General features: G+C 40.3%; 1 long non-coding RNA gene and 1 pseudogene across 13 annotated transcripts in view; both read left to right on the forward strand.

The window, feature by feature from the left end:
• The window catches only part of LOC140607452 (uncharacterized), a 298,278-nt gene that overhangs the window by 44,286 nt on the left and 226,374 nt on the right, over positions 1-27,618 (forward strand). The gene's annotated exons all lie outside the window — the stretch shown is intronic.
• Positions 4,392-6,092, forward strand: LOC140608693 (methyl-CpG-binding domain protein 4-like; annotated as a pseudogene).

Consider the following 27,618-nt stretch of genomic DNA (forward strand, 5'->3'; position numbering starts at 1 on the left):
TGAGTGGGAGTAGGGGCAGAGAGATGGGGAAGAGAGAGCATCTCAAACAGATTCCATGCTGAGAGTGGCACCTGATGTGGGGCTTGATCACATGACCCTGAGATCATGACCTGAGCCGAAATCAAGAGTCAGATACTTAACCAACTGAGTCACCCTGGCACCCCTTGTAACCTCTATGTATGCAGAGAAACGCCAGGTAGAAATCTTTACTAGATGACTTGCTCTCTGTTCCAGACTTTATTTATTTATTTATTTTCAAAAAAATTTATTTATTTATTCATGAGAGACACAGAGATAGGCAGAGACAGAGGTAGAGGAAGAAGCAGGCTCCATTCAGGAAGCCCGATGTGGGACTCAATCCCGTGACTCTGGGATCACGCCCTGAACCAAAGGCAGATGCTCAACCACTGAGCCACCCAGGCATCCCTGTTCTAGACTTTAAATAGCATCTACACTTTGATCTCCAAATCTGCATCTTTAGCCCAGATCACTCCCGTAAACCTATCCAACTGCCTCCTGGAAGTCTCCATTTGGATGTCACTTTCATCTAGGCCTCGGTTCTTTTTCATGAGGAATCACTCTATAAATAGGTATAGATTTGGTATATCTGTGGAGGAGGTGAGTTCAAGGTTTTCCTACATTGCCATTAACAAGGGAACCCTTAACAGGGGGGGTGGGGGGGTGGGGGTGGAGAAGAGCAGAGAATACAGAGAATCAGAGTGAAAATCAGCTCATGAGGTTTAGCATTCAAATGAGAAGAGTTTTAGAATGTGAAATCAGAAAAAGCTGAGGAAGGATATAATTAGCTAATTCAGGAAACCAAAATCTCTAAAATTAAAATGACCCATCTCAGTACTCATCTCAATGGGTAATTTAAAAAAATAAAAGACTCACACCAAGTCATAAAATTTTAGACTTCCAGGGATAAAAAAGAAAATCATAACAGGTTATAGAAAGGAAAAAAATAACATACAAAAAGATTAAGCATCAGAATGACTTATTATCATAATACTGTGAAGAGGCAATGCTTGAAAATTTTTTTTAGTATAAAAATATTGATACAAAAACAAACTCTCATCATATGCAGATACTATGATTAACCTAAAAAAACCCATGACCATTAACTGAAAAATCCAATCACCAGGACTAGTAAGATGGCTGGATACGATATTTACACTAAAAATCAGTAGCAATTCTATGCCTGTCAATTTCTCAAACTCCTCAGGTTTTAACCAAACTCATCCTTTCCCCAAAACAAGGTATTCTGAATATTCACATTTCTGTGAATTTTATCATTACTCTTTCAGTTATTCAGTCTACACACCTTAGGGTTATCTTTTCATTTTTTCTCTCCACAAACAGCCACCTTTTATTATAGATAATTACCAGACAATGCTTTTTAAAATTTTTTGTAAAAGATTTTATTTATTTATTCATGAGAGACACACAGAGAGAGGCAGAGACATAGGTAGAGGGAGGAGCAGGCTCTCTGCGGGGAGCCTGGTGAGGGACTTGATCCCAGCTCGGGATCATGACCTGAGCTGGCAGAGGCTCAACCACTGAGGCCAGACAATGCCTTTTGAATACATCTCTTCTGATATCACCAATACAACAGTCATATACTTTTATTTACTTCATACGACACTGAGTCCAGCTCCCTTCCCCTTGACCTTGCTCTACAGTAGAGGCTGGAAATATGGAAATACTAGAGTTCTCAGCCTTGAAGCCAGGAGTGACCATTTGACACCGGTCAGGCCAGTGAGCCATGAGGCAGAAGTCCCTGGGGAGACTGCTGGTTTTCAACAGAAACTAAGGAAGACCAAGAGAATGGATAAAATCTTTAAAGTGCTGGAAAAAGACCCAACCTATAATTAAATATCCGTAAAAATATCCTTCAAAGGAGTGAAATAAAGAGATTTCCTCAGGCAAAAGGAAAACAACTTCAGATAGAAGCCACACTGTAGGAAGGAATGAAGAGCACTAGAGAGAAAAATATATGTGCGAAATAGAAAGGAATGTTTCTTATTTAGAAAACAATAATGAGGGATCCCTGGGTGGCGCAGCGGTTTGGCGCCTGCCTTTGGCCCAGGGCGCGATCCTGGAGACCCGGGATCGAATCCCACATCGGGCTCCTGGTGCATGGAGCCTGCTTCTCCCTCTGCCTGTGTCTCTGCCTCTCTCTCTCTCTCTGTGAGACTATCATAAATAAATTAAAAAAAAAAAGAAAACAATAATGATAGTGTTTTATAAAATTTGTAATATATACGGAAGTAGAACATATGACAACAATGTATAGGGAAAAAAAAGGCCAGAGTGGGGGTGCCTGGGTGGCTCAGTTGGTTAAGCATCTGTCTTAGGCTCAGTCATGATCTCTTCATCTTGGGATCAAGCCCTGCATAGGGCTCCCTGCTCAGCGGGGAGTCCGCTCCTCTCCCTCTGCTCCTCCCCAATCTGATGGATTGGAGGTAGGGTGTTGGAGAAAGAAACAAGTGAAACCTGACTACAAGATGTCTGGACTGAGCAACTGGAAGAATGAACCTGCCACAGATATGGAGACGATGATGGGATAAGCAGTTCTGTCTGTGACTAAGATCAAGAGATCGATTTGGGACATGTTATTTCTCTCTCTCTCTCTCTCTCTCTCCCCATCCCTCACTTTTTCCTCTTTTGGAAACTTTTCTTGACTTACCTTTTTAAAATCTCTTCTATGACATCTTTGAATTATTGATTTCCAGGAGATTTTCCTATTTTTAAAAAAGTTTTATTTGAGAGAGAGAGAGACAGAGACAGACAGACAGACAGACTGGGTGTGTGTGGTGGGGGAGGGGCAGAGGGAGAGAAAGAGATCTCTAGAAGACTCCCTGCTGAGCATGGGCTCAATACAGGGCTCCATCTCATGACCCTGAGATCATGACCTGAGCCAAAACAAGAGTCAGATGCTTAACTGACTGCACCACCTAGGTGCTCCTCTTATTTTTTTCAGTGTCCTTTTATCTATAGTTCTGACTCTTGTTTCATGGATGAAATATCTTTTCTCTCTGTAAACATTAGTTATAATTTTTTTTAAAGGTTTTATTTATTTATTCATGAGAGACACACAGAGAGAAGCAGAGACACAGGCAGAGGGAGAAGCAGGCTCCTCGCAGGGAGCCTGACGTGCGACTCGATCCCGGGTCTCCAGAATCAGGCTCTGGGCTTGAGGTGGCGCTAAACCGCTGAGCCACCCAGGCTGCCCAACATTAGTTATAACATAAAGGTTTTTTTCTGCCCGATGAAGTATCTTTTTTTTTTTTTTCTATGTTCCTTTCTTTCCAGGGTTTCACTTTCTACCATTTTTATTCAAAGTTAATAATTCTGCAAGGTTCACTGTAGAAAAAAACATCATCGTTGGCCATCTCTCCCTTTGTGTCATTTTGCTACTTCCCCTCCTCCAGGCAAACACTTTCAGTTCTTTTAGTTGATATTATTAAATACCATACTTGCATTGCTACCTCTTGACTTTTCAGTTTTGGCAACTGTCTTTTTCATTGGTGAATGAGAATTTACCCTCCTTTCCATCTCTGCTGCCATAAGTATGCTCTGTTGTCAGCCCTCCCATGCTTCCAATGTTATTAGGTAATTATTGAATGTGAACACTATTATTTTTTGCCAGTTGCAATTGTTTTTTTCTTTTTTAAAAGAATATTTTATTTTTAAGGAATCTCTATACCTCATATTGTGCTTGAACTCCCAACCCTGAGACCAGGAGTCCCATGCTCTACTGACTGAGCCAGCGAGGCACCCCCTTTTCTTACTGATTTGTAGGAGTTCTTTATATACTAGGCTATTATTCCTTTGTTAGTTGTATGTGTTGCAGAAAGCTTTCATTCTGAGTCTGTCTTTTCACTTTGTTGATGGAGCTTCTGTTATATAGAACTTTATATTATAATGTAATCACACATGGCCATCATTTCTTGACGGTTTGTGACTCCTCCCACTTGTTAAAGAAAATTACCTTGAGGTCATGAAACTATTTTCCTATATTTCCTTCTAAAAATTTAAAGTTGTGCTTTTCACACTCAGAACTTCAATTCACCCGCAAAATCAATTTTCTGTGTGATATGAAGTAGGGATAAACGTTTCATGATTTTCCACGGAGGTGATCAGTGATCCCAACACCACTTATTAAAGAGCTTCTGTGGGATTTGATTGGCTGAGCCATGTTGATGGTAGCTGTGGCTGAGGGGGTGGCCAGAAAGCAGCTGGGAAGTCCCACAGACTTGCACTGCCTTGGCTTTTGGTTTCAGTCTAGTGATCTGAGCTGAAGAAGTTTTTGCATCTTGCTCTGCTCCGCTTCTAAGGCATCACGCCCTCTCGGGCCTGCTGCTGCCTCCAGAGCTCACTTGAAGGCCATGACTGGGATGGAGGGTCTGAGCCTGGGACACTGTGGATCTGTCCCCTGGGTCACCTGCATTGGGCACTTAGCCCCAGGCCAGCCCTGTGACCTCCCTAGGGAAGATGTTGCTCTGGGATTGGAAAGAGTGGGAGAAGAGGAGAAACAAACAGGGATAGAAAGCAGCAGTGAGTGGAATCCCCTGCTCCGAGAATCCATTGCTTCCGCTCAGATTGGTGGTGCTACCAGGACAGGATGCTGTAAGCCTGTCCCATGCGTTGTGAAGCAAAGGTGATTAGGGAGAGCAGCAGGAAGATAGGTTGTATATTTTATCAGCCCACAAGGACTGAAGTTCAGCTCTAAAAGTGCACCTGCTAATTATCTTCACAAAAATGGAGACACTTGTCTTAACACCAGAAGATTTTGATTTTATTGTGCCTTCTAAAGGGTGCACCAAGTCCAGATAGAAAGACTGCAGCAGAGCACCTCTGACATCCCAAATGCAAAATCAAAGTAGCAATTCAAACTGAAACCTCAGGACATGAAGCTGGTAGAGAAAAGATGTCTTTGCTCTGCCAAGTGGTAGTTTGGAATGGCAAAATAGCAGGGGATTATCTAGCTTTAAAGATGAAGGCGTTAATGATGTTGACTCCGGAAAGGTTAGGAAGTCCAAAGGAAAGGGGACTATTTTGAAAGGAATTCAAATGAAGAAAGCTAAAACAGGGGTGTTTGAAGGGCCTTCCAGATTTTGCTCAAAGTATTAGGAAAAGAGGATCTGAATATAATAAGGCAGATGCTGAGAGTGAACCTGTTGCATAAGAAAGTCAACTTGATAAAAAAAAAAAAATTCTTACCTTCATTTCTGACGCCGGTGCAAGCCACAGGCCCCTGATGTAACCAATGAAGAAGAGAGACTTGTAAAAGAAAAAGTGTTGAGCTCAGGATCAAATTTTTGTTTTGAACAAATAACTGCTGGCATCATAAACAAATTATGTTCAAGCAAAGAAGCAGAACACAACGAGAAGTGTGAGGAAAGCTTTTTAGAAGCCGAGGGAATGTCAACAAAAGTAGAAGTTGGGGAAAGGAAGGAACATTTGCATAGTGACATTTGGAATGTGGCTCTGAAATGGACAACTGCTCACAAACTGAGAAAGACTATGTCTCTGAAAATATGTCAAGAAGATATCTTTCTGCTGGCACAGATAGAAAAAAGGACAATGAGCCTGTGTTTTTCCAGCAAATGGAACAAAGAAGCTCTTGGCTCTCCGTAACACAAAGCCTTTAAGAACTGGACGCTTCCTGGGTCACCTTTTAATTTTGCTCAAGAAATGCTTTTCCGTGATCCACGGAAGCTCCTCATTGCTACCTTAATTCTCAATTGGACCTCAGGCAAAATGGCAATGGCTGTGCTTTGGGAGTTTCTGGAGAAGCATCCTTTGGCTGAGGTAGCATGAACCCAACTGGAGAGATGTGTCAGATCTTCTTAAACCTCTTGGTCCCTACGATATCCTCGAGCAAAAACCATCATCAAGTTCTCAGATGAATAGCTAACATAGCCATGTAGGTGTCTGATTGAGCTTCATGGGATTGGCAGATATGGCAATGACTCTTACCGAATTTTTTCATCAATGAGTAGAAGAAGGTGCATCCTGAAGACCATAAGTTAAATAAATATCATGACTGATTTTAGGAAAATCTTGAAAAATTAAGTCTGTCTTAAAATTCTTTGAAGTTTTCAAACTCATTTTTTATATGTTACTTTATACTTCATTTAGAAGAGCCCCGTCAAGCACAACCATTGCCTTTACAGGCATATAGATTTATTTTATTTTATTTTTTATTTTATTTTATTTTATATTTTATTTTATTTTATTTTATTTTATTTTTTTATTTGGCACCAAAGCAAGGTTTATTGAGTGATAGAGTACAAAGCTCCAAAGAGGGATGGGACACAAGAGAGTTGCACAGGCATACAGATTTTAATAGGTCCAACTTGAAACATAGGTTTTCTTTTTTTGTCGCTTCAAATTTTTATTTAAATTCTAGGTAGTTAACATACAGTATAATATTGGTTTCAGGAGCAGAATTTAGTAATTTGTAACTTACATATAACACCCAGTGCTCATCACAAGTGCCTCCTTAATACCCATCACCATCCAGCAACTCTCTAGTTGAGGATCTCTTATGGTTTCCTTCCTCCTCTCTCTCTTTTTTGTCTTCCTTCCTCTATGATCATCTGTTTTGTTTCTTAAATTCCACACATAAGTGAAATATGGTAATTGTCTTTGTCTAACTTTATTTTGCTTAGCATAATACCCTCTAGCTCCATCCATGTCTTTCCAAATGGCAAGATATCATTCTTTTTGATGGCTGAGTAACATTCCACTGTATATACACCACATCTTCCTTTATCCATTCATTAATTGGTGGACATTTGGGCTCTTTCCATAATTTGCCTATTGTTGATAATGCAGCTATAAACATTGGGGTGCTTGTGCCCTTTGAAATCAGTATTTTCGTATGCTTTTTAATTTTGGGGGGAACTGTTTTCCAGAGTGGCTGTATTAGTTTGCATTCCCACCGGCAGTATAAGAGGGCTCCCCTTTCTCCACATCCTCTCCAATATCTGTTGTTTTCTGTGTTGTTAATTTTAGCCATTCTGACCAGTGTGAGGTGATATCTCGTTGTGGTTTTGGGTAACATTGGTAGATCTTTGCTACTGAGCATTCTAGAACATGTTCTGAGATTTTTTAAAAAATAAATTGTTATTTGACAGCAATCCTAAAAATATAAATGACTTTTCCAATAATAAAATGTGATTTGAAGTTGAAGAAAAAAAAAAAGAGCTTCCTTTCTCCCTTGATTTTTTTTTTTTTTTTTTTTTTTTTTTTTTTAGGGCCCCTTCTATCATTTGTCAAATTCACACATATGTTTAAGTCTTGCGTTCTTTTTTCTTTTTCTTTTTTTTTTTTAAGATTTTATTTATTTTCTTGAGAGAGACAGCCCAGGAGTGGGAGGGAGGGGCGGAGGGAGAAGGAGGGACAGAGGGAAGCAGACTCCTTGCTGAGCAGGGAGCCTGACACGGGGCTTGATCCCAAGACCCCGAGACCAGGACCTGAGCCAAAGGCAGGTGCTTAACAACTGAGCCACACAGGTTCTCCTAAGCTGTGTGTTCTTTTTATGCATTTGTGTATGTTCATTTTGTGTATTCCATTGGTTTACTGCTTCAATAACACAAAGTCTTAATTATTACAGTTTGACTATAAGTCTTTGATATCTAGATGTTCTTGTTCATCTTCAATAATTTCTTGGCTATTCTTAGCATTTGCTGTTCCATATAAATTTTAGGATCAGCTTATCAAGTTCCATGAAAATCCCTTTTGGGATTTTGATTTATAGTTGAATTGCATTCATATATTAGATCGGAGAATTAGTCTGATTTTGGTTATGGTATTAAGTATTCCCTTTCATGAAATGTGGCATATGTTTTTCCAGTTTTCTTTAATGTTTCTCAATGACATCTTATACTTTTCTCCATGGAAGCCTTCCATGTATTTTGATGGTGTATTTATTTATATTTTTATTGTTATAAAGTGATATTTTTAAGAGAAAACGTCTGGCTATCATAGGCATATAGGGATAAAATTGCTTCTTGTGTATTTATTTTTATCTAAAGCACAATTTTGCTGGATTCTTATAATTTGGATTTACTATCTAGACAGTTTTGTCACATGATTAATGATAATTTTGATTCTTTTATGCTTTATTCCTCTTATTTATCTTACATGTTTTACTCTGCTAATATATCTAGTACATTGTTGAACAGAAATGAGGATGCATATATCTTTGTTGCTGATGATTAAGGGAATTTTAATATTTTTTTGGGGGGGAAATTCTAATATTTCAATTCTAATATTACATTTGCAGTAGGATATTATATTTATTTTCTATTCCCAACTTGCTAAAGAGTTTTCATTGTAGGGGCACCTGGGTGGCTCAGTTGGCTGCGCATTGGCTCTTGATTTCGGCTTAGGTCATGATTTCAGGGGTGTGAGATCGAGCCCTGTGTGGGGCTCCACACTCAGCCAGGAGCTTGAGATTCTGTGTCTCGTCTCCTTCAGCCCTCCCCCTGCCTGCTTTCTCTCTGTCTTTATCTCTAAATAATAAATAAATCTTAAAAAAAGTTTTTGTTGTAAAAGGTTCTTGAATTTTACCAAATACTTGTGTGTATATTTGCATACCCGTGCCCGTGAGCCTATAGAATCGTTGAATCATGCTTTTTATCTTTCAGCTTGTTACAAGTATTTAAGGTGACAGGTTTTCTCTAAGTATAATTTTCTGCATCCTGCAAGTTTTTAAAAGGGAGGTATATTTTACATTCAGTGAAATGCACAGATCCTAAGTATACAGTTTGGCCAGTTCTAACAAATTCATATATTCTTGTAACCTACACACCCTATCAAGTTATGGAACATTTCCATCAACCCTGAAAGTTATTTCATGTTTCTTCTTGGTCAAGCCCACCTCCCCAGAACCAGCTACTCTTGAGGATTTTGTCTTTTGTCACCATTTGTAACTTTTACCAACTCTTGAAATTCCTAAGAGTCTGTACTCTGTTACTCTGAATTCTTCTCATTCAGCATAATACTTGTGAAATTCATCTATATTATATGTATCAGTAGTTCCACTCCTTTCTACTGTTAATAGTATTCCTTTGGGTTAATAAGTCACCATTCATTCATTCTTCTATCCAGGAATGTCTGGATTGTTTCCATATTTTGGCTGTTAGGAACATTGCCGTTATTATCGTTCTTATGCTAGTTTTCAATAGAGCCATGGCCTGGCTCTATTTCCCATTTCTCCTGGGTAAATACCTAGGAGTAGAATTATTAGGTCAATTGAGTAGTATAGGTTTAACTTTCCAAGAGATCGCTAAACAGTGTTTCAAAGTGATGTTTGCATTTTACACTCTTTCTAGCAGTCTATCAGAGTTCTGGTTGTCCCATTTCCTCTCTGACATTAAAAAATTTTAGCCATTCTAATGGAAGGAGAGGTGTGATCTCTGAGTGGTGTTGAGTTGCATTGCACAGTAACACTGGTAAGTACCTTCTCGTGTGCTCGCTGGCTGGCTGAGTGTCTTCTTTTGTAAAGTGTCTCTGTTTTGGAGGAGGTCACGAAGAGGATGTGACCTCCAGTTGACCATTTAGCTGCACCAGGGCCATGGGAGGCTCCTCATCCCCTCCTCTGGCCCTGGAGTGTCCACTGCCCACTGTTCCCCAGCCAGAGTCGTTGCAAAGACGTAGCCTGAAGAGAGTAAGGTGTTAAGATCAGCTGGAAGGTTTGTTACTGAACCCTGTTAAGGCCTCTATATAAACCTCGAAGATTCTGGGGGGGAGGCGGGGGGGCGGGCGCCAGGATCTACTTGCTTGTAGCCGCTCAACATGAGCCTCCTAAGTAAATGCCCTTGCTTATTGAACCAGCCATCCTCCCAATCTGGGAGGCTTCCTTTTCCTTCTGTCTCTTTCTGCCCTCTGCTTATGGAGGCTGGTTTGCAAACCAATGCTATTTATTTATTTATTTATTTATTTATTTGACAGAGACAGAATGTTCGAGCACAGTGGAGGGGAGGGCAGGGGAGGGGCAGTGAGAGAGGGAGAGCAGATTCCCTGCTGAGCAGGGAGGTGGATGTGGGGCTTGATCCCAGGACCCTGAGATCATGACCTGAGCTCAGGGCAGATGCCTAACCAACTGAGCCACCCAGGTGCCCCCACCCCCACAACTCCCCAAAGCTATTTATATTTTACCCATTTTTTCCACTTTAAAAAAAAAATCAATATGTAGGAGTTCTTGCATGGATCTTCTGGATAGGAGTCCTTTGTTAGATACGTGTGTTATGAATTTTTTCTTCTTGTATGTGGTTTGCTTTTTCTTTCTTTTAATGTGCCTTTTGGAGAATGGAAGTTACTCATTTCGGTGATACCCAGTTTCTCAAGAATTTTATGTGTAGTATTTTCAGTGTTCTTTTAAGAAATATTTGCATACCCTGAGTTTGCCAAGATAGTCTCCTATTGCTCCTACAAGCTTTACAGTTATAATTTTTTCATTTCGTTCTGTAATCATCCTATTTTATCTGAAAATGTCTTTATTTCAACTTTATTCTTTAGGAACATTCTCTCTGGATCTTGAATTCTGGGTGGACAACCTTTTTTTCTTCTTTTAGCCCTTAAAAGATGTTGTCTCCCTGTCTTGTGACTCTGTAGTTTCTGATGAGAAGAGCATGGTAATTCAAATTACTGATCCACTTTTTCTGTGGCTGCTTTCAAGATTTTTCCTTTTAATATTGGTTACACCAGTTTGACTATGATATGTGTAGAGGGTTTTTGTTTGTTGGTTTTGACTTTTGTATTTATTCTACTTGTATTTTGCCGAACTTCTTGAATATGTGAATTTATCTTTTTTTTAAAAACCAAATTTGGAAAGTTTCAGTCATATTCCTTCAGATGTGTTTTGACTTTTTCTCTTTCTCCTTGCCTCTTGTACTGTAATTATACCTCTGCTAGATATTTTTAAATTTTCCATGGGCCCTAAGGCCCCACACGTATGCTTCAGAGTAGGTGTCTGGTGATTCTTCTGCCCTGGGTCCAATTTTTCTTACACACATTTGGTAAAGGACCACGGAGTAGAGTTGGTCATAGGTACAGACTCTGTATATGGGTGCTGTTAGGAATTCTCACCTATCATGCTCACCTTTGTTTAATCTCTAGAATACGTTGAAAGTTCAGTGCTTTTTGGGGTGCCTGGGTGGCTCAGTCAATTAAGTATCTGCCTTTGGCTTGGGTTGTGATCACAGGGTCCTGGGATCGAGCCCCACATCAGGCTCCCTGCTCAGTGGAGAGTCTGCTTTCCCTCTGCCCCTCCCCTCGCTTATGCTCCCTCTCTCTCTCTTATTCTCTTTTTCTCTCTCACTCTCACTTTCTTTCTCTCAATTAAATAAATAAAAAAAAAAAGAAAGTTCAGGGCTTTTCTAATCCATCTGTGGAGGCCTCTTGTGCTTCCCTCTGCTATACCAAGGATAAAGGCAGTCATGCTTGTCTGTTTTTGGATTTTATTTCATTAGGGTTTTTTTTTTTTTATAATTTCATTAGGTTTAATTGCATCCTTGACTCTGTGATGTACTTGAGAAGACCATGATTTTGTGGTTAACCACCTTCATCTTGTTAGGATGGGAACAATATTGTCTCATAACTTTCTATATCCTATGTGGAAGTAGAAGTATCCTACTGGTTTTGACATGCTATATTTAAATTAAACATTTTTTCCCCCATTCTACAAACTTTCTAATTTCCATGACGAAGTTTTTTTTCCTCTGACCCCTGTGTATTTCTGGTACTTTAAGATATCTAAATATGCAGATTTTAAAAAGTTATTAAGTTATTGTTTTAACTCTTGATTCCTAACTTGATTACATTTCAATGAGATTGAGGCAGGTATGGTTTGGAGTGTTTAATATTTGTTATGATTGCCTTATATCTTTGAATGATCAGGGTGTTTTTTTTTTTTTTAAGTTTTATTTATTTAAGTCATCTCTATACCCAGTGCGGAGCTAGAACTCACGATCTGGGGATCAAGAGTCACATGCTCTTCTGACTGAGCCAGCCAGCGAGGCACCCCTAAATGGTCAGTTTTTATGAATGCTGCATGTGAATAAAATAGCACATATTTCTTAGTTTTTGGTTCACTAGAGAAAGCTGCTGTCCAAATGGTTCTTCCTAAATCCTTTAAAATTTTTGTCTCCTTGATTGTAACTTGCTGAGAGAGGCATATGATTGCCAATTCCTCCTTGTAATTCTTTAATTTTTGCTCTATATGTTGTAAGCCACAGGATTAGGTATGTACAAGTTTAAGATTGCACCTTTCATTATTGTGTGGTGACCCACTATAATCTCATCGGTGTTATTTGCCTTCAAGGCTATGCAACTTTAGTTTATGCTCTTCACTCTTGTTTCCTCTGTATTTCTGAGATGTAGGAATTGCTCTTCTTTTTTTTCTGTTGAACTCCATTGTAGATTAAACTACCCCTTCCCATTTTTGTCTAGCATGTCAGTGTGTGCATGTACATGAGTATGTGTGTGTGCGTGCATGCATGCATGTGTGTGTGCTACAGCTGCTAGGCTTGCTGTATGAAGTTTGCTCACTCTCTGGTCCCTACACTCATTCAGGGGGCCATCCTCTCTGGCCCCCTTCATCCTGACTTTTAACCTTCTCCCATCACTAAGTACTTTGTTTTCATGTCCTCATTCACATTCCCTAGCAAGCAACCCTGATTGGCCTTGCTTGTCATTTTGCTCCGATCCCACCGTAAGAGGCCTGGCCTATGTATGAATTAGCCACCCTTGGGACACTTGCTTGTCCCTAAAGCAGCTGGGTCTGCATGCCAGCCAATTTTATGTACAGAGTACCGTGGAATGGCAAACTGGCCACCTTGGTCCTTCTGTGTGTGGGCTGTTAGTGACCTTGTTCTGGTTTGGTTGTCAGCTCAGCTTCTGACAGAATCTGCTGCTGCACCACAGGGCAGCGTGGTGCCTGCAGACTGCTCTGGAAGCCAGGGTCTACTGCTAGGCTCTGAGGAAGGCTCGAGAATCACATCTTGGGAGCTCTGATCAATACCTTTGCCTCTTAAGCTGGCTCAGTGTTCATTGTCAGGCTTTCCCCCTGTTTCTCCAGTCACCTACCCCTTCATCACAGATGGAGGCTATTAGGTCATGTTGGGAAATGCTTCTGAAATTGGCTGTTGAGCAACACCTTATAAAGCAGAGCATGGAAAATGGGCTCTTATGACTTACTTTTTTAAATTAGAGCATAAGTGGGGTGAAGAAGGGCAGAGGGAGAGAGAGAGTCTTAAGCGACACTGGGTTGGGGCCTGACCTGGGGCTCGATCCCATAACCCTGAGATCATGACCTGAGTGGAAATCAAGAGTCGGAAGCTTGACTGACCATGCCACTCAGGCACCCCTGTTATGACTTTTTGTGTACGAGAAGTCTTGCCTGGCTGAGACCAGTGAGGTCTGATTTTATAGCTTTTCTGGTCTTGAGAGCCTGTCCAAGTATGGGAAACTTTCTCCATTTGAAAGAGTAGGATCTGTTATTTATTTCAACTCTAAGAAGCTCTGGGAGCAAGTCTCGGATCCTCCTCTCATTTGCCTGTTCATCAGTATCCTTGGTGAGTGATACGGGAGATTCGCTCGCTGTCGATCACAGAGCGATGGCTTATCAGAGCTGGAAGAAAGCTCCAGAATCTCCTCCAGACTCCTCACTTTGCCATGACATCACCGAGCTCTGCAGAAAGGAAGGGGCTGCTCAAAGTCGCTCATCAGCAGGTGGCAGAGATGGGATGAGGACCTGGTCCCTCTCCCCTCTGGTCCGGAGCCTTCATCCTCAAAGGCAGAGCACGAAATCACACTTGGAGTTTTAGCACTGTTTCATCAGAGTGGATTTCGAGTCCGCAGTGACAGGAATGGCTAGAAATTACAGTGTAGGAAGAGCTCTGGTCCCTTGATGTGTTTGTAATTGGAACAGGAGCAAATGACTTGAGCGAGGGTGGGATTCGCACCCAGGGCCTTTGGGTTGTGCGAGGGGAGATTGTGAATGCTGCTCTGAGCCTCGTATTGTCTCGTCTGCCCAGACGAAGGACAGTCTCACCCCACGTCTTGTTTCCAATGTCATAGGTTTTTCTTTTTCTTCCTCTTCAGTCCGTTTCCTGCCTTCTTTCCTTCTTCCACCGCGTTCCTATACACCATTAACCCCTCGTTTCTGTAATCTTTGTTTCTTTCCCTCCTAACCTCTGACATAAAGTATTAATTTTTGGCATTTTTTTCCCTTTTCTTTGAAGTGCTCCTTCTGGCTACAAAAACTTCCAATTAAGTTTTTTAAATAAAAGATAGAAGTTAAAAGCAACGGCTGCCTCGGGTTAGCAGGATGGAAACTTGTAGTTGCTTGAAGCTGTACTTCAAAAAGAGAAAACTCAATTTTCAAAGTGGAGAAGTTTATTCATAAAATACATTGTGCTCGAAAAATGGATTCTCTGGGCTGCAGAGGAGTCAAGCTGTAGGTCAGTTGTTCTGTTGTATTTATTTACAGAATCTCCTTTTTCTGTGTAATGTTTTCATTCTAAACAAAAGTAAAGAGAAATTTTTGAGCATCTGGATCGTTGTTCTGTTCCCAGTAACGTTAATTAAGTTAATATTGAGATTCTCATCTTTACTAACTAAACTTTGATAAAGTTCTTGTATATATTTGCTTTTATGTGCTATGGATACATACAAAAGAGTATATGAATGCATCTCAAATTTTTCTTTTATTTTTTTAGCAACTTCCCTTATTTCTATATTTAAAAGGATTTTATTTATTTTATTATTAGAGGATGGGGAGAGAGAGAGAATCTCAGGCAGACTCCACATTCATAGCAGAGCCCAACATGGGGCTCAGTCTCATGACCCTGAGATCATGACCTGAGCCAAAATGAAGAATCTGATGCTTAACCGACTGAGCCACCCAGGTGCCCCTAAAGATTTTATTTTTTCAGTAATCTCTACAACCAATGTGGGACTTGAACTTACAACCCTGCGATTAGGAGTCACGTGCTCTACCGACCAAGCCCACCAGGCACCCCATCAATTTCCTTTACTTCTAAATTCCACTTATAATAGGGCGCTTGAGAAAATGTGGAGGTGTTCCTGGAGGAATCACAGGGGAGAAAAGACAGTGACCAGAGTTTATAAAGGTTTATGTGGTGGGTTTCCAGGGTTCTGTGAGTCTCTTGGTTGCCGGGAGGGAACATCCACTCAACTTGTCTTTCCCTCTGGCTCAGGGCCACCTTATATTCTAGCCAGGAAGGGCTAGCCACTCCATTTACTCAGCATTCAGAAGCCCCAGCAAATCCAAGAAAAACTGGGCTTCCTAGAAAAACTGAGACTGACCAGCAACATGGACAAAAAAAAGGGGAAGTTTTCAGGGGTGTCTGGGTGGCTCAGTTGGTTGGGTGTCCAAATCTTCATTTCAGCTCAGGTCATGATCTTGGGGTTGCGAGATTGAGCCCCATGTTGGGCTCTGTGCTAAGCACAGAGTCTGCTGGAGATTATCTCCCCCTGTTTCCCCATTTCCCCTGCTTGCAGTGTGTTCTCTCTCTCCAAAATAAATAAATAACTCTTTTTTTTTTTAAAGGGGGAAACTTCTAGAAAAATCACTCCCCCCATTCTCACCCTCAATCCAAAGATAATCAAGAGGAAAAATAAACAATCCTCACTAAATGCAATGTTTTTCAAACTGCCAGCTGGTTCCGTTGGTGAATCATGACCTCAATTCAAAGGCTTATGATCTGCGTTACAATAGAGGAACAAATAGAAAATCCAAATACATGGCTCAGTGAAGGTAATTGTTTCCGTGACTCTTTTCACATGTGTCTGTATATAGGACACAGGAACCTGATATAAAATGTTGACTTGAGGAGCATCTGGGCGGCTCATCCTTTAGGTGCCCAACTTTTGGCTTCACCTTAGGTGGTGATTGCAGGGCTGTGGGATTGAGTCCTGAATCGGGCTCAGTGCACAGCCAGGAGTCGGCTTGAGATTCTCTCCCTCTCCCTCTGTCCCTCCCCTTCTGCTCTCTCTCCCTCTCTCTTTCAAATACACAAATAGATCTTTTTTTTTTTGTTTTTTGTTTTTTTTTTAAATGTTGACTTGAAAGGAGTCTGGGACTGGCTTAAAGGGTGTGGAGCTTCTCCCATGTGCCAAGCCCTCCCCTCTGGGTAGGACTTCCGTGTTTACCACAGAAGCCCCACTTTTTACCTGAGGCCTGGAGGCCTGACTGGCTTTATGCCTTTTTTTTTTTTTTTTTTTTTTTAAGATTTTATTTATTCATGAGAGAGAGAGAGAGAGAGAGGCAGAAACACAGGCAGGGAGAAGCAGGCTCCCTGTGAGGAGCCTGATGCGGAACTTGATCCCAGGACCCCAGGCTCATAACCTGAGCCAAAGGCAGATGCTCAACCGTTGAACCCCCCAGGCACCCCTGGCCTGATGCTTTCTGAGGGATACTCATCATCTTTGCCTAATTTCATTATCTGTGTGCTAATATTACCATTTTTAAAAATAGATCTGCCTCTGGAGCTCTAAACCCACATCCAGCCACTCTAGTCAAGCTGCTGTCATCTGGGAGGCCGCCTCCTGCAGGGGCCTCGGGAGGGGGTGGTTTGGGGGACGGAGTGAGAGAAATGATGGGACCACAAGGTGGCAGTGGGACACACTGGCTTTACTGGGCGACACTTCTCTATTTCCCAGCTGTGGAGTCCCTTTCAGTTGGAGTGTGTGTGTGTGTGTGTGTGTGTGTGTGTGTGTGTGTAGAGGGGTTGCTATTCAGAAGGGGAGAGGGCAGGGGGCTCCCCGGGGAGAGGGGGGTTATGTGTCTAGCTGGTGGCCCTGGCGGGGAGTCAGGGTCGAGTACTCCAGAGGACAGTAGCGCCTGAAGTCTTGTCAGCGGCCTCCAGATGCCAGGTGAGTTTTGTGGATGCAGGGCAGGGAGGCCCTAAATGCCTGAAAATCTGTTTGTTTGGACTGTTTGTAAATGACTGGATGTGTGAGAGTTTGAGCTTGGTCCCAGTGGGCTCCTGAGCCAGCAGGCCCCAGCCTGCAGTGGAGAAACCACATGGGGGCCCGACACAAAGGCCGACTTGGGCTCATCATATAACATCCCCCATCCACTCTCCTCACCGAGACCTGAGTCATTAAAAAAAAATGCAAATCAGGACTCATTACCGCCCTGCTTTCTTATGCTTTCCATTTGTCTGTAATACCTTTGCCCATCCCTGTATTTTGGCAAGACAGTGATGCCAGGGGGCAGGATGCTGAGCATCTGCGGCCAGGGGCCCGGGTGCGACGAGTCTGGAAAGGTATACCGAGGCCAGGTGGAGAGCCAGGTGTGTCATGTTGAAGAGCAGGTGCTGCCGAGGGGGTGGAACCAAGAGGGCCCAGCATCCTGTACATATTTTAAAATTTTATAAAACTATAAGATTTTATTTTACCAGTATTTGGTGATGAGATGGCGCTTAAGTAGGTTTCTTGTTTGGACTCTGAAGCTTGACCCTGACTTGAGCAAAAGGAACGTGGGAACATCATGTATAATGCTTGAAAACAACCCAGACGTAGGAGTGCTTAGCTTGTTTTGGCTCTCATTACTTGTTCTCAAAAGTTGTCTTTCTGTGCTTTAAAATATATGAAAATCTTTTCGTAAAAAATGAAAATCTGTCTTATTTTATTTTATTTTTTAAATGTATGATAGACATAGAGAGAGAGAGAGAGGCAGAGACACAGGCAGAGGGAGAAGCAGGCTCCATGCCGGGACCCCGACGTGGGACTCGATCCCAGGACTCCAGGATCCTGCCCTGGGCCAAAGGCAGGCACCAAACCACTGAGCCACTCAGGGATCCCCAAATCTTATTTTAAAATCGATTTTTTTTAAAAAAGATTTTATTTATTGATTCATGAGAGATAAAGAAAGAGAGGCAGAGACACAGGCAGAGGAAGAAGCAGGCTCCCTGTGCAGGAGCCTGATGCGGGACTCGATCCTGAGACCTGGGATCACGACCTGAGCCGAGGGCAGATGCTCAACCACTGAGCCACCCAGGTGCCCCTAAAATTGACATTTAAACAACATTTAAAAAATTCTAATTTTGGGGGCACCTGGGTGATTCAGTGGGTTAAGTGTCTGACTGTTGATTTTGGCTCAGGTCATGATCTCATGGTGGTGAGATCAAGCCCTGTGTCAGGCTCTGTGCTGGCTGGGGGAGCCTGCTTAAGATTCTCTGTCTTGCTCCACCCCTGCCCCACCCCCCATGTTCTCTTTCACTCTCTCAAAAAAAAAAAAATTCCAATTTTTTTCTAATTGGTGATTCAAATAGGAAAAAATTCTCACCAGTTGATTCCTTATTTGCTTTTTGTCTTCACTTTTTTCTGTATTCCAATTTTATATTTTGCCTGTCTTAGGAGTTAATTTTCTTCTGTAATATTTTCGGTTTTTGAAATCTTCTCATGTTTGTGTGATGCTTTTCTATTAAAAAATAATTAGTTCATTTTACTGATCCAGTTGAAGTAGCAGCGGTCCTCTGTGCCTTTGTCTGGTAGGCGAATGTGACAGAGGAAGGGACTGTGTCTCCGTCCACCTAGTAGCTGAATCCGGAGAATATCACTGTGTAGAGGTTTCCAGCTGCAGTGTGGTGAGTCTGGACCCAGCCTTGAGTTTATAGGCTGCAGAGATTCATCTGCCTTCGATTTTGATGAAGTACGAGAGTTGCCTCTAGTTATGTCAGAATCTTTGGATATTATTACATTAACATTTACTTTACGCTTAGTTTTTTTTTTTTTTTTTTAATTCAGTATTTTTGATGTCACCAGTTTTATGCCCCTGGGGATGGTTTCTAGAAGCTTTGTGACAGCAGCTGGTTCTTTTTTTTGAATGATTAGAAGTTCCAAAAAAGACACTTTCCTTATTTAAGAAGAATCATACTTTATCTTACATTATTTGTAATCTAAGAACCTGAGATTCTTAGTCACCCTCCTCACCAGTTTGGATGGACACACTTAAGCCATTTGGAAGGGCAGGGCTGGGAAAGAACAGCTTTGGAGCTTTGGTGTACCAATGAGATCGTTAGCACTAGGAACGTGTTCAAATGCATCATTTGGTGTTATGTTGACTTTTTGTAGCCTTCTAAAAATATACAATTGTTTCTAGTACTAAATGAAGATAAATCTCAGAACATTCTAGCTTTTCAGTTTGTTCAATGGGAGAGAAATTTTGTCTGTAGAATCTGTTGACGCAGGTGAGGGTGGGATACAGGAAATGTACTCTGTGATTGATTGGGGTGACCACACCTCTGGGGGGTGTCTGGGTGTGAATCCACCTTTATACACCTGGAGTGTGGAAAATTGTCTTTTATGCGGCCCTTCTGTGGTTCCAAGTTTGAATCTTCTAGAAGGAGGGGGGGCCTTTATTATTTAGCAGATAAGTTTTTCCTTTTTGTGCTTTCCTCTTTAATTTTTAATTGTATTTTTAAAAAAGATTTTTTTAATTTATTCATGAGAGACCGAGACACAGGCAGAGGGAGAAGCAGGCTCCATGCAGGGAGCCCAATGTGGGCCTCCATCCTAGGACCCTGGGATCACGCCCTGAGCCAAAGGCAAATGCTCAACCACTGAGCCACCCAGGTGCCCTGATTTCCTTTTTTTTTTAAACAAGGTCATTCCTTTTGTATTCTCAGAGAACAAAGATTAGAGAGGGATTTAGGAGAACTCTTTGCTTCAAAGCACCTCTTGGTAAATTCAATGCCCATTTGCTCTTTCCCATTGCTGTTTTACTCTTGGTAGTCACTGATAACACGATTTTCCTGTTTATCCTGGATGTGTGAATCAGGATTACGTGCTAGAAGAACTGAGTCTAACTATGTTTTGAAAATAACCGAAGCTAAATGTGTGTATGGCTATAGTATTAATAAATATTTTTCTCTTTCTGCCTAACTAGCTTGGTTTTTAGGAGTTATTTGGTAGTCTTGGCTCACGGTATTTTATTTTATTTAAATATTTTGTCTTTATTTTTTATTTTTTTATTTTTAAAAAATATTTTGTTTTTAAATAATCTCTACGCCCAATGTGGTACTTGAATTTACAACGAGATCAAGAGTTGCACACTCCACCCGCTGAACCAGCTGGGCTTACAAAATTTTAAAATGAGGGCTTGTAGACATTTGTTCTTCAGACCTTTGCTCGGTATGTGTTATATGCTGGGTGGTACATACAGGCTTTGGAGTCAGGGAGATGTGAATTCAAGTTCGGATTCTTCATCTGCCAGCTGTTGTGCCTTGGGCAAATCACTTAGCCATTCTGAGTTGTGGTATATAAAATAGGCTTCATAATATGTAGCTTCTGTGATGTCAGAAGGGTTAAATAGGGCACTATGCATAAAACAGTGCTTGATTTTAGCAAGCAGTTAATAAATGTTAATTTTGCCTTCCCCGGAAGGATTTCAGACTTTAAAAATTACCCTTTTTCACAAATCTAAAAATCAGACTATTTACCAGTCTTTTAAAAATTACGTAAAATGAGTTTTGCTGTCCATAATTTTGCTTTTAGAAACTTACCTACACACATGACCTGCCCTAAATGAATTCTTCTAATTGATTCTGAGTTAGAAAACCCCTTTGATATGAAAAAAGCATGGTTACAAATGCTCATTCTTCCACATATATGTTGTTTGTGATTATTATGTAAGTATACTGTAAAATGCAGATTAATCCAGCCAATATTTGCTTAGCATGTGAAAGAAAAAACTGTGTTCCTTTGACTTCAGAATTAACAGTATAAGACTACCTGCGGGCTTTAGCATTCTAGCAAACTTTTGCAGACCTAACTAGGAATCTCATTGTCATTTGCAATTGGCAGCACAGGGGAAATCTTAAAATGCTGACATTGGCAGGCTTCAGGTTTTTTTTTTTTTTTTTTTTTTTTTTTTTTTTGCTTTCATTGCTGTCTAGGGAAGCAGGGTATTTAGCAGTTTTCTCTACTTTTGGTACCGTTTCATACTTTCTAATTTACCAAACTTGTTCTCTTTTTATAAATCCATGTAAATGTAAAGTCACACATTCCTGATAAACTCTGCAAAATATATTTGCTTACTTAGTCATTGACCCACCTGAGTCCCTCTTTTCTTTCTGTAGTCTTTAAAAAAAAAATCCTCTTTTTTTTCCCCCCTGTTTATCTCCAACCTTCATTCTGTAGAAGACCTCTCCAGATGCTGAAGTTAGGACCCTCTCTGGGGGGATGATCCCTGCTGGACCTGAAGCCACCAGGAGGTTTTTGAGAGCCTCAAGCACTGTGTTCTGTGTACCTCTTGATAAAATGAAAGTCTAATTCAGGCAGCGTCTGGAGAGGGAGGAGATTGCAAGCAAGAGAACCATTGAGTTGGGGAGTTTTTACTTCAGGCTGATGTTAAATTATAAACTCAAAACTTCAGGTAGAAACATGGAATATGCCTGGTAATTCTTTTTTTTTTTTTTTTTAAGATTTTATTTATTTATTAGAGAGACCAGAAGCAGGTGGAGCTGCAGGGAGAGGGAGAGGAAGAGGGAGAAGCAGGCCTCCTGCTGAGCAGGGAGCCTGATGTAGGGCTGTATCCCAGGATCCTGGGATCATGATCTGAGCAGAAGGCAGACGCTTAACCCACTGAGCCACCCAGGTGCCCCATCCCTGGTAATTCTCGATATGAGTTGCCTTTAAGACTTTTCTCTTTTGCCCAAAGGAATGATTGTAATTTCATAATTTCACTTAAAGTTACATAAAGTAAAACTTGGAGTATTTCTCAGTAGGTCACAGTATCCTCTAAGACAGGAAGCAGGTAAGTAATAGAAAAATGAGGACACGGTGGGCTTTATTTGGGAGACTACCTCAGAATGAAAGCTTTTGGAGAAAAAGTATACAGAGGATATATTTTGAGGTTATGTTAATAGGTGTTCATGAGATCATATTTTTCTAAGTTGTTAAGTAATGACTATCTTTATCTTTCATAATACTTTTTTTCCCTTTTGGATTATTAAAACATTTTATTTAAATTCAGTTTGCCAACATATAGTATAACACCCAGTGCTCATCCCATTGTATGCCTGTCACCCAGTTACCCCAACTTGCCATCCTCCTCCCCTTCTGCAACCCTTTGTCTCCCAGTTAGGAGTCTCTCATGGTTTGTCTTCCTCTCTAGTTTTTCCCCATTCAGTTTCCCCTCCTTCCCTCATAGTCCCTTTCACTATTTCTTGTATTCCACATATGAATGAGACCATATGATGATCGTCTTTCTCCAGTTGAGTTCTTCACTCAGCATAATACCCTCCAGTTCCATTCATGTCAAAGCAAATGATAGGTATTCATCCTTTCTGATGGCTGAGTAATATTCCAGTGTGTATATAGACCACATCTTCTTTATCCATCATCTGTCGAAGGACATCGTGGCTCCTTCCACAGTTTGGCTATTGTGGACATTGCTGCTATGAATATTGGGGTGAATGTGTCCCATTGTTTCACTGCATCTCTATCTTTGGGATAAATACCCAGTGGTGCAATTGCTGGGTCTTAGGGTAGCTCTGTTTTTAACTTCTTGAGGACCTTTAATAATACTTTTTTTTTTTAACCTCCAGTTCCATTTATCTTATGTTACACTAGCTCACGTCAGTGTGTAACACTTCTTGTCTTGCTCCTTTTACTTCCATTCTCTCTTTTTATTCTTAGATCTCTCTCTCCTTCAAAGATTTCTTTGTTTTCTCCTTCAAAGATTTGTTTTCAAGAGAGAGAGAGAGCATAAGCGAGAGGGGCATAGGAAGAGGGAGAGAGAATCCCAAGCAGACTCCTTGCTGAGTGTAGAGCCCACTGTGGGGCTCAATCTCATGACCCTGAGATCACAACCTAAGCTGAAACTAAGAGTCGAATGCTTAACTGACTGTACCTCCCAGGCCTCCTCCTATCCTTTTAAAAAGGCTTTCTCTTTTTAGGACAGCTTTATATTTTACAGAAAAATTACAAGGATAGTACAGAGAGTTCCCCTATACTCTGTACTGTTTCTCCTATTATTAACATCTTACATTAGTTTAGTATATTTGTTACAATTAACCAATATCAATATATTATTATTAACTAAAGTCCATACTTGATCCACCTGTCCTTTGTTTTTACCTAATGTTCTTTTTCTGTCCCAGATTCTCTTCAGGATACTATATTATACTTAGTTGTTATGTCTTCTTAGACTCCTTTTGGTTGTGATGGTTTCTGAGGCTTTCCTTGTTTTTGATGACATAGACAGTTTTGGAGGAGTCCTGGTCAGGTATTTTGTAGAAGATCCCTCAACAGGGTTTTTTTGATTTTTTTTTTTTTTTTTTTTTATGATTAGAGAGGGATTATGGGTTTTAGGGAGGAAGATCACAGAGGTAAAGTGTCATTTTCATCACATCATATCAAGAGCATATATATCAACATGATTTATTATTGTTGCTGTGACCTTGGTCACTTGGCTGAGGTAGTGTTTGTCAGGATTTCCCACTGTAAAATTACTCCCACCCCATCCTTTCCATGTTATCCTCTTTGGAAGGAAGTCACTATGTGCAGCCCACATCTAAGGGGTGGACACCTATGCTCTACCTCTTTGAAGGCCAAGTACCTCCGTACATTATTTTAATTTCTTCTACATGGGAGACTTGTCTTTTCTGCCCATTTATTTATTTAATTACTTATTTATGTCAGTATGGATTCCTGGGTATTTATTTCATACTTTGGGTTATGATCCAATCTACTTTATTTTCTTTTTTCCAACTTGGACTATTGAGAGCTTTTTCAATTGTCTCCTGGATCTCTTTGACATGTTTCCAATGAAGCAGCCTTTTTTTCTGCCCTAGCCCTAGAGTCTGTCATTTTTCCAAGTAATCCAGGTTCCTTTCATTAAAGAATAGTATTAGAAACCAAGATCTGGGCTAGGTGTGCTCATTGCTTCTGGGATGCCATTGCTTCTAGGCTCTCTCAGCAAGGGATTATTTGTGGGCATAGGCATGTCTCTTTTTAAACAGCATATAGATGGAATTTTCTTCCTTAAAAAAAAAAATCCAACATGTAGACTGTATCTTTTAGAGGCAGTTTTAATTGTTTCACATTTATAATGAATGCTGATTGTGGTAGAAGCTCTGGGATGCCCAGCCTCATCGTCATTATCCATGGCAACTTTTGCCTCCTTGCCTGAAGTTTTCTCTAACTGCTGGAGACTTTTCAGCCACAAGGAGTCTAGGGTGAAAGCATGAGAATTAATACCTGGCAACTTTCAGATCTCTCCAACAGCTGCAGGTGTCCACAATGAGAGTGTGCTGCACAACACATCCTTTTGTGACTGCCTTCTCTTCTTTGTCTTGCTTTCCTCTTCCCCAGCCTGGAATGCTTCCTGGAATTACGTCTCAAATAAACTACTTGCACTGAATCTTTGTTTCAGGTTATGCTCCTGGGGGAACCTAAACTAGTTCACCAATATGTTTAGATATATTTCTATCATGTAATGCTTTCTCTGTGTAATCATGCTTCTCCCTCCCCTACTCCCTTCCTTTCTTCATCTAATTTTTTTTCTCCCTAACCTACCAATCATTTAGAAATTTTATATTCTACTTCTCTTCTTTTCAAGGTTATTTTTATCTTTTTAACATGCTTAGTAAGTGTATCTCTACATTCCTATAGGATAACATAAGGACTTTAGGATCCCTTCCTATCATTCATAATGTCTTTGAGTAATTTTAATTTCTACCTTCTTTTAATTACTTCTTCTTGCCCCAAATTAGATACTACTTTTTAAAAATGTTTTTATAGTCAATACTTATTTATTTTTTAAGGTTTTATTTATTTATACATGAGAGACATACAGAGAGAGGCAGAGACACAGGTAGAGGGAGAAGCAGGCTCCCTGCAAGGAGCCTGATGCAGGACTTGATCCCAGGACCTTGGGACTGCAACCTGAGCCAGACGCAGATACTCAACCACTGAGCCACCCAAGTGCCTCTAGTCAATATTTATTTATATATGTTTATGAATGTCTTTGCAAATTATTCTTCTTGTGTTTGCTTTTGGTGTGTTTTTCTTCCCAAAACATACCCATTAGTAATTCTTCTAGCAGAGGTCAGTGAGTGACACACTTTCCATATTTGTTTGAAAATGTCTTTATTTCATTCTTACTCCTTTTTAAAAAATATTTTATTTATTTATTCATGAGAGACAGAGAGAGAGAGAGAGAGAGAGAGAGAGAGAGAGGCAGAGACACAGGCAGAGGGAGAAGCAGGTTCCATGCAGAGAGCCTGATGCAGGACTTGATCCTGGGACTCCAGGATCATGCCCTGGGTCGAAGGCAGGCGCTAAACTACTGAGCCACCCAGGGATCCCCTTTTACTCCTTTTTTTAAAAAAAGATTTATTGATTCATCAGAAATATATATAGAGAGACAAGGGGCAGCGGGAGGGAGAGAGAAAATCCTCAAGCAGACTTCCTGCTGAGCACAGAGCCTGATGTTGTGGGGCTCAATCCTAGGAACCTGAAATCATGACCTGAGCCAAAATCAAAAGCTGGATGTTTAACTCACTGAGCCACCCAAGTACCCTCACTCTTACTCTTGACTGATAATTTAGTAGAGTATCGAATTATAGACAATTGTATAGAATTCTAGAGAATGTTTTTCCCTAAGTAATTTAAAATTATTAATCACCAATTATTAAATTAATTATTAAAATCACCACTGATTTTGGTGTCTATAGTTTGATGAGAAATGTGCTGCCAGCCAGATTACAATTTCTTTGTAGGCAATGAAATTATGGTAACTTTCTAAGGTTATATTCTTATGTTTGATATGTTTTCTAGTTTTACTAGGATTTTTTCAAAAAAGCGATTTATTTATTTGGGGGGGAGGGACAGAGGCAGAGAGAGAGAGAGAGAGAGAATCTCAAGCAGACTCCCTGCTGAGTGCAGAGCCCAATGTAGGGCTCAATCCCATGGCCCTGACATCATGACCTGAGCCAAAATCAAGAGTTGGACACCTAACTGACTGAGCCACCCTGGCATCCTGCTAGGATTTTTTTGGTGAATTTGTCTTTACTTATACTACTCAGGAGTAGGGACTTGTAGTTTCATAATTTCAGCCATTATATCTTAAAATACTTCCTTCTCCCATCTCTGTGAATTTTTAAAAAATATTTATTTATTCATGGAAGACAGAGAGAGAGAGAGAGAGAGAGGCAGAGACACAGGCAGAGGGAGAAGAAGGCTTCCTGCAGGGAGCCGGATGTGGGACTCGATTCCGGGACTCCAGGATCACACCCTGGGGCTGAAGGCAGATGCTCAACCGCTGAGCCACCCAGGCGTCCCAGATTGAATTTCTTTAATAGATTAAGGTCTATTCAGATTTTCTGTTTCTTCTTTTGATACTTTTTGGTACTTTGTGTCTTTCAAATAAATTGTTTTTTCAAGGTTGTCCAATTTATTGATATCATCTTATTCATTTTATTACTTTATTATCTTTTTAATAATGGTGGATCTGGCAATATCTCTTTTATTCCTGATATTGGTAATTTGTATTTTCTCTCTTTGTTTCTTGATAAACCTAGCTAGAGGCTTATAACTTTTATCAATCTTTTTAAAAAATCAATTTTTTGTTTTATTGATTTTTTTTTTCCAGTTGCCTGTTTGCTGTTTCATTGGTTTCTGCTCTTATTTTTGTTATTTCCTTCCTTTTACTTACTTTGGGTTTATCTGTTCCTCTATTTCTATTTCTAGCTTAAGGTAAAAGCTTAGGTAATTTATTTTAAGCTTTCTTCTTTTCTGATGTAAGCATTTTAAGTTATAAATTTCCATTAGGTACTATCATAGCTTCATCCCACAGATTTTGGCATTTTATGTTTTCATTATAATTTAGCTTGGAATATTTTCTAATTTCTCTTGTTATTTCTTGTTTGACTCATAGGTTACTTAAAAATGTGTTTAACAAAAAAAATGTTTAATTTCTAAATACTTTGGAATTTTCCATATGTCTTTTTGTTATTTATTTATTTAAAAGATGTATTTGTTTATTTGAGAGTGAGTGAGCATGAGTTGGGAGAGGGACAGATGGAGAGAATCCCCAAGCAGACTCCCCGCCAAGCTTGGAGCCTGTTGTGGGCCTTGATCCCTCAACCCATGAGATCATGACCTGAGCTGAAATCAGGACTCAGATGCTCAACTGGCTGAGCCATCCAGGTGCCCTGTTTTTTATTTATAATTTAATTAAGTTGTGGTCAGAGAATATATTCGGTACATTTTCAAACTTTTTACATTTATCGAGACTTATTTTATGGCTAGCATATAATCTATCTTGTTAATTTTCCATATGCACTTGAAAAGAATGTATATTCCGTGGTTGTTTGGTGTTGTGTTTTATATATCTCAATTAGTTAAAGACGGTTGAGAGTATTCAGATTGTCCATACCATTATTAATTTTATCTATTTGTTCTATCAGTTAGAGAGGAAGGTTTAAGATTCTAACTGTAATTGGGGATTTTCCTATTTCTTCTTTTTGTCAGTTTTTGTTCCATGTATTTTCAAGTTCTGTTATTAAATGTATACTTTGTTGAAGATTGTTTTGTCTTCTTAGTGATTTTACTATACAATAG

This window comes from Canis lupus, chromosome 1 (genome assembly GCF_048164855.1).
Source record: "Canis lupus baileyi chromosome 1, mCanLup2.hap1, whole genome shotgun sequence".
Classification (NCBI taxonomy): Eukaryota; Metazoa; Chordata; class Mammalia; order Carnivora; family Canidae; genus Canis; species Canis lupus.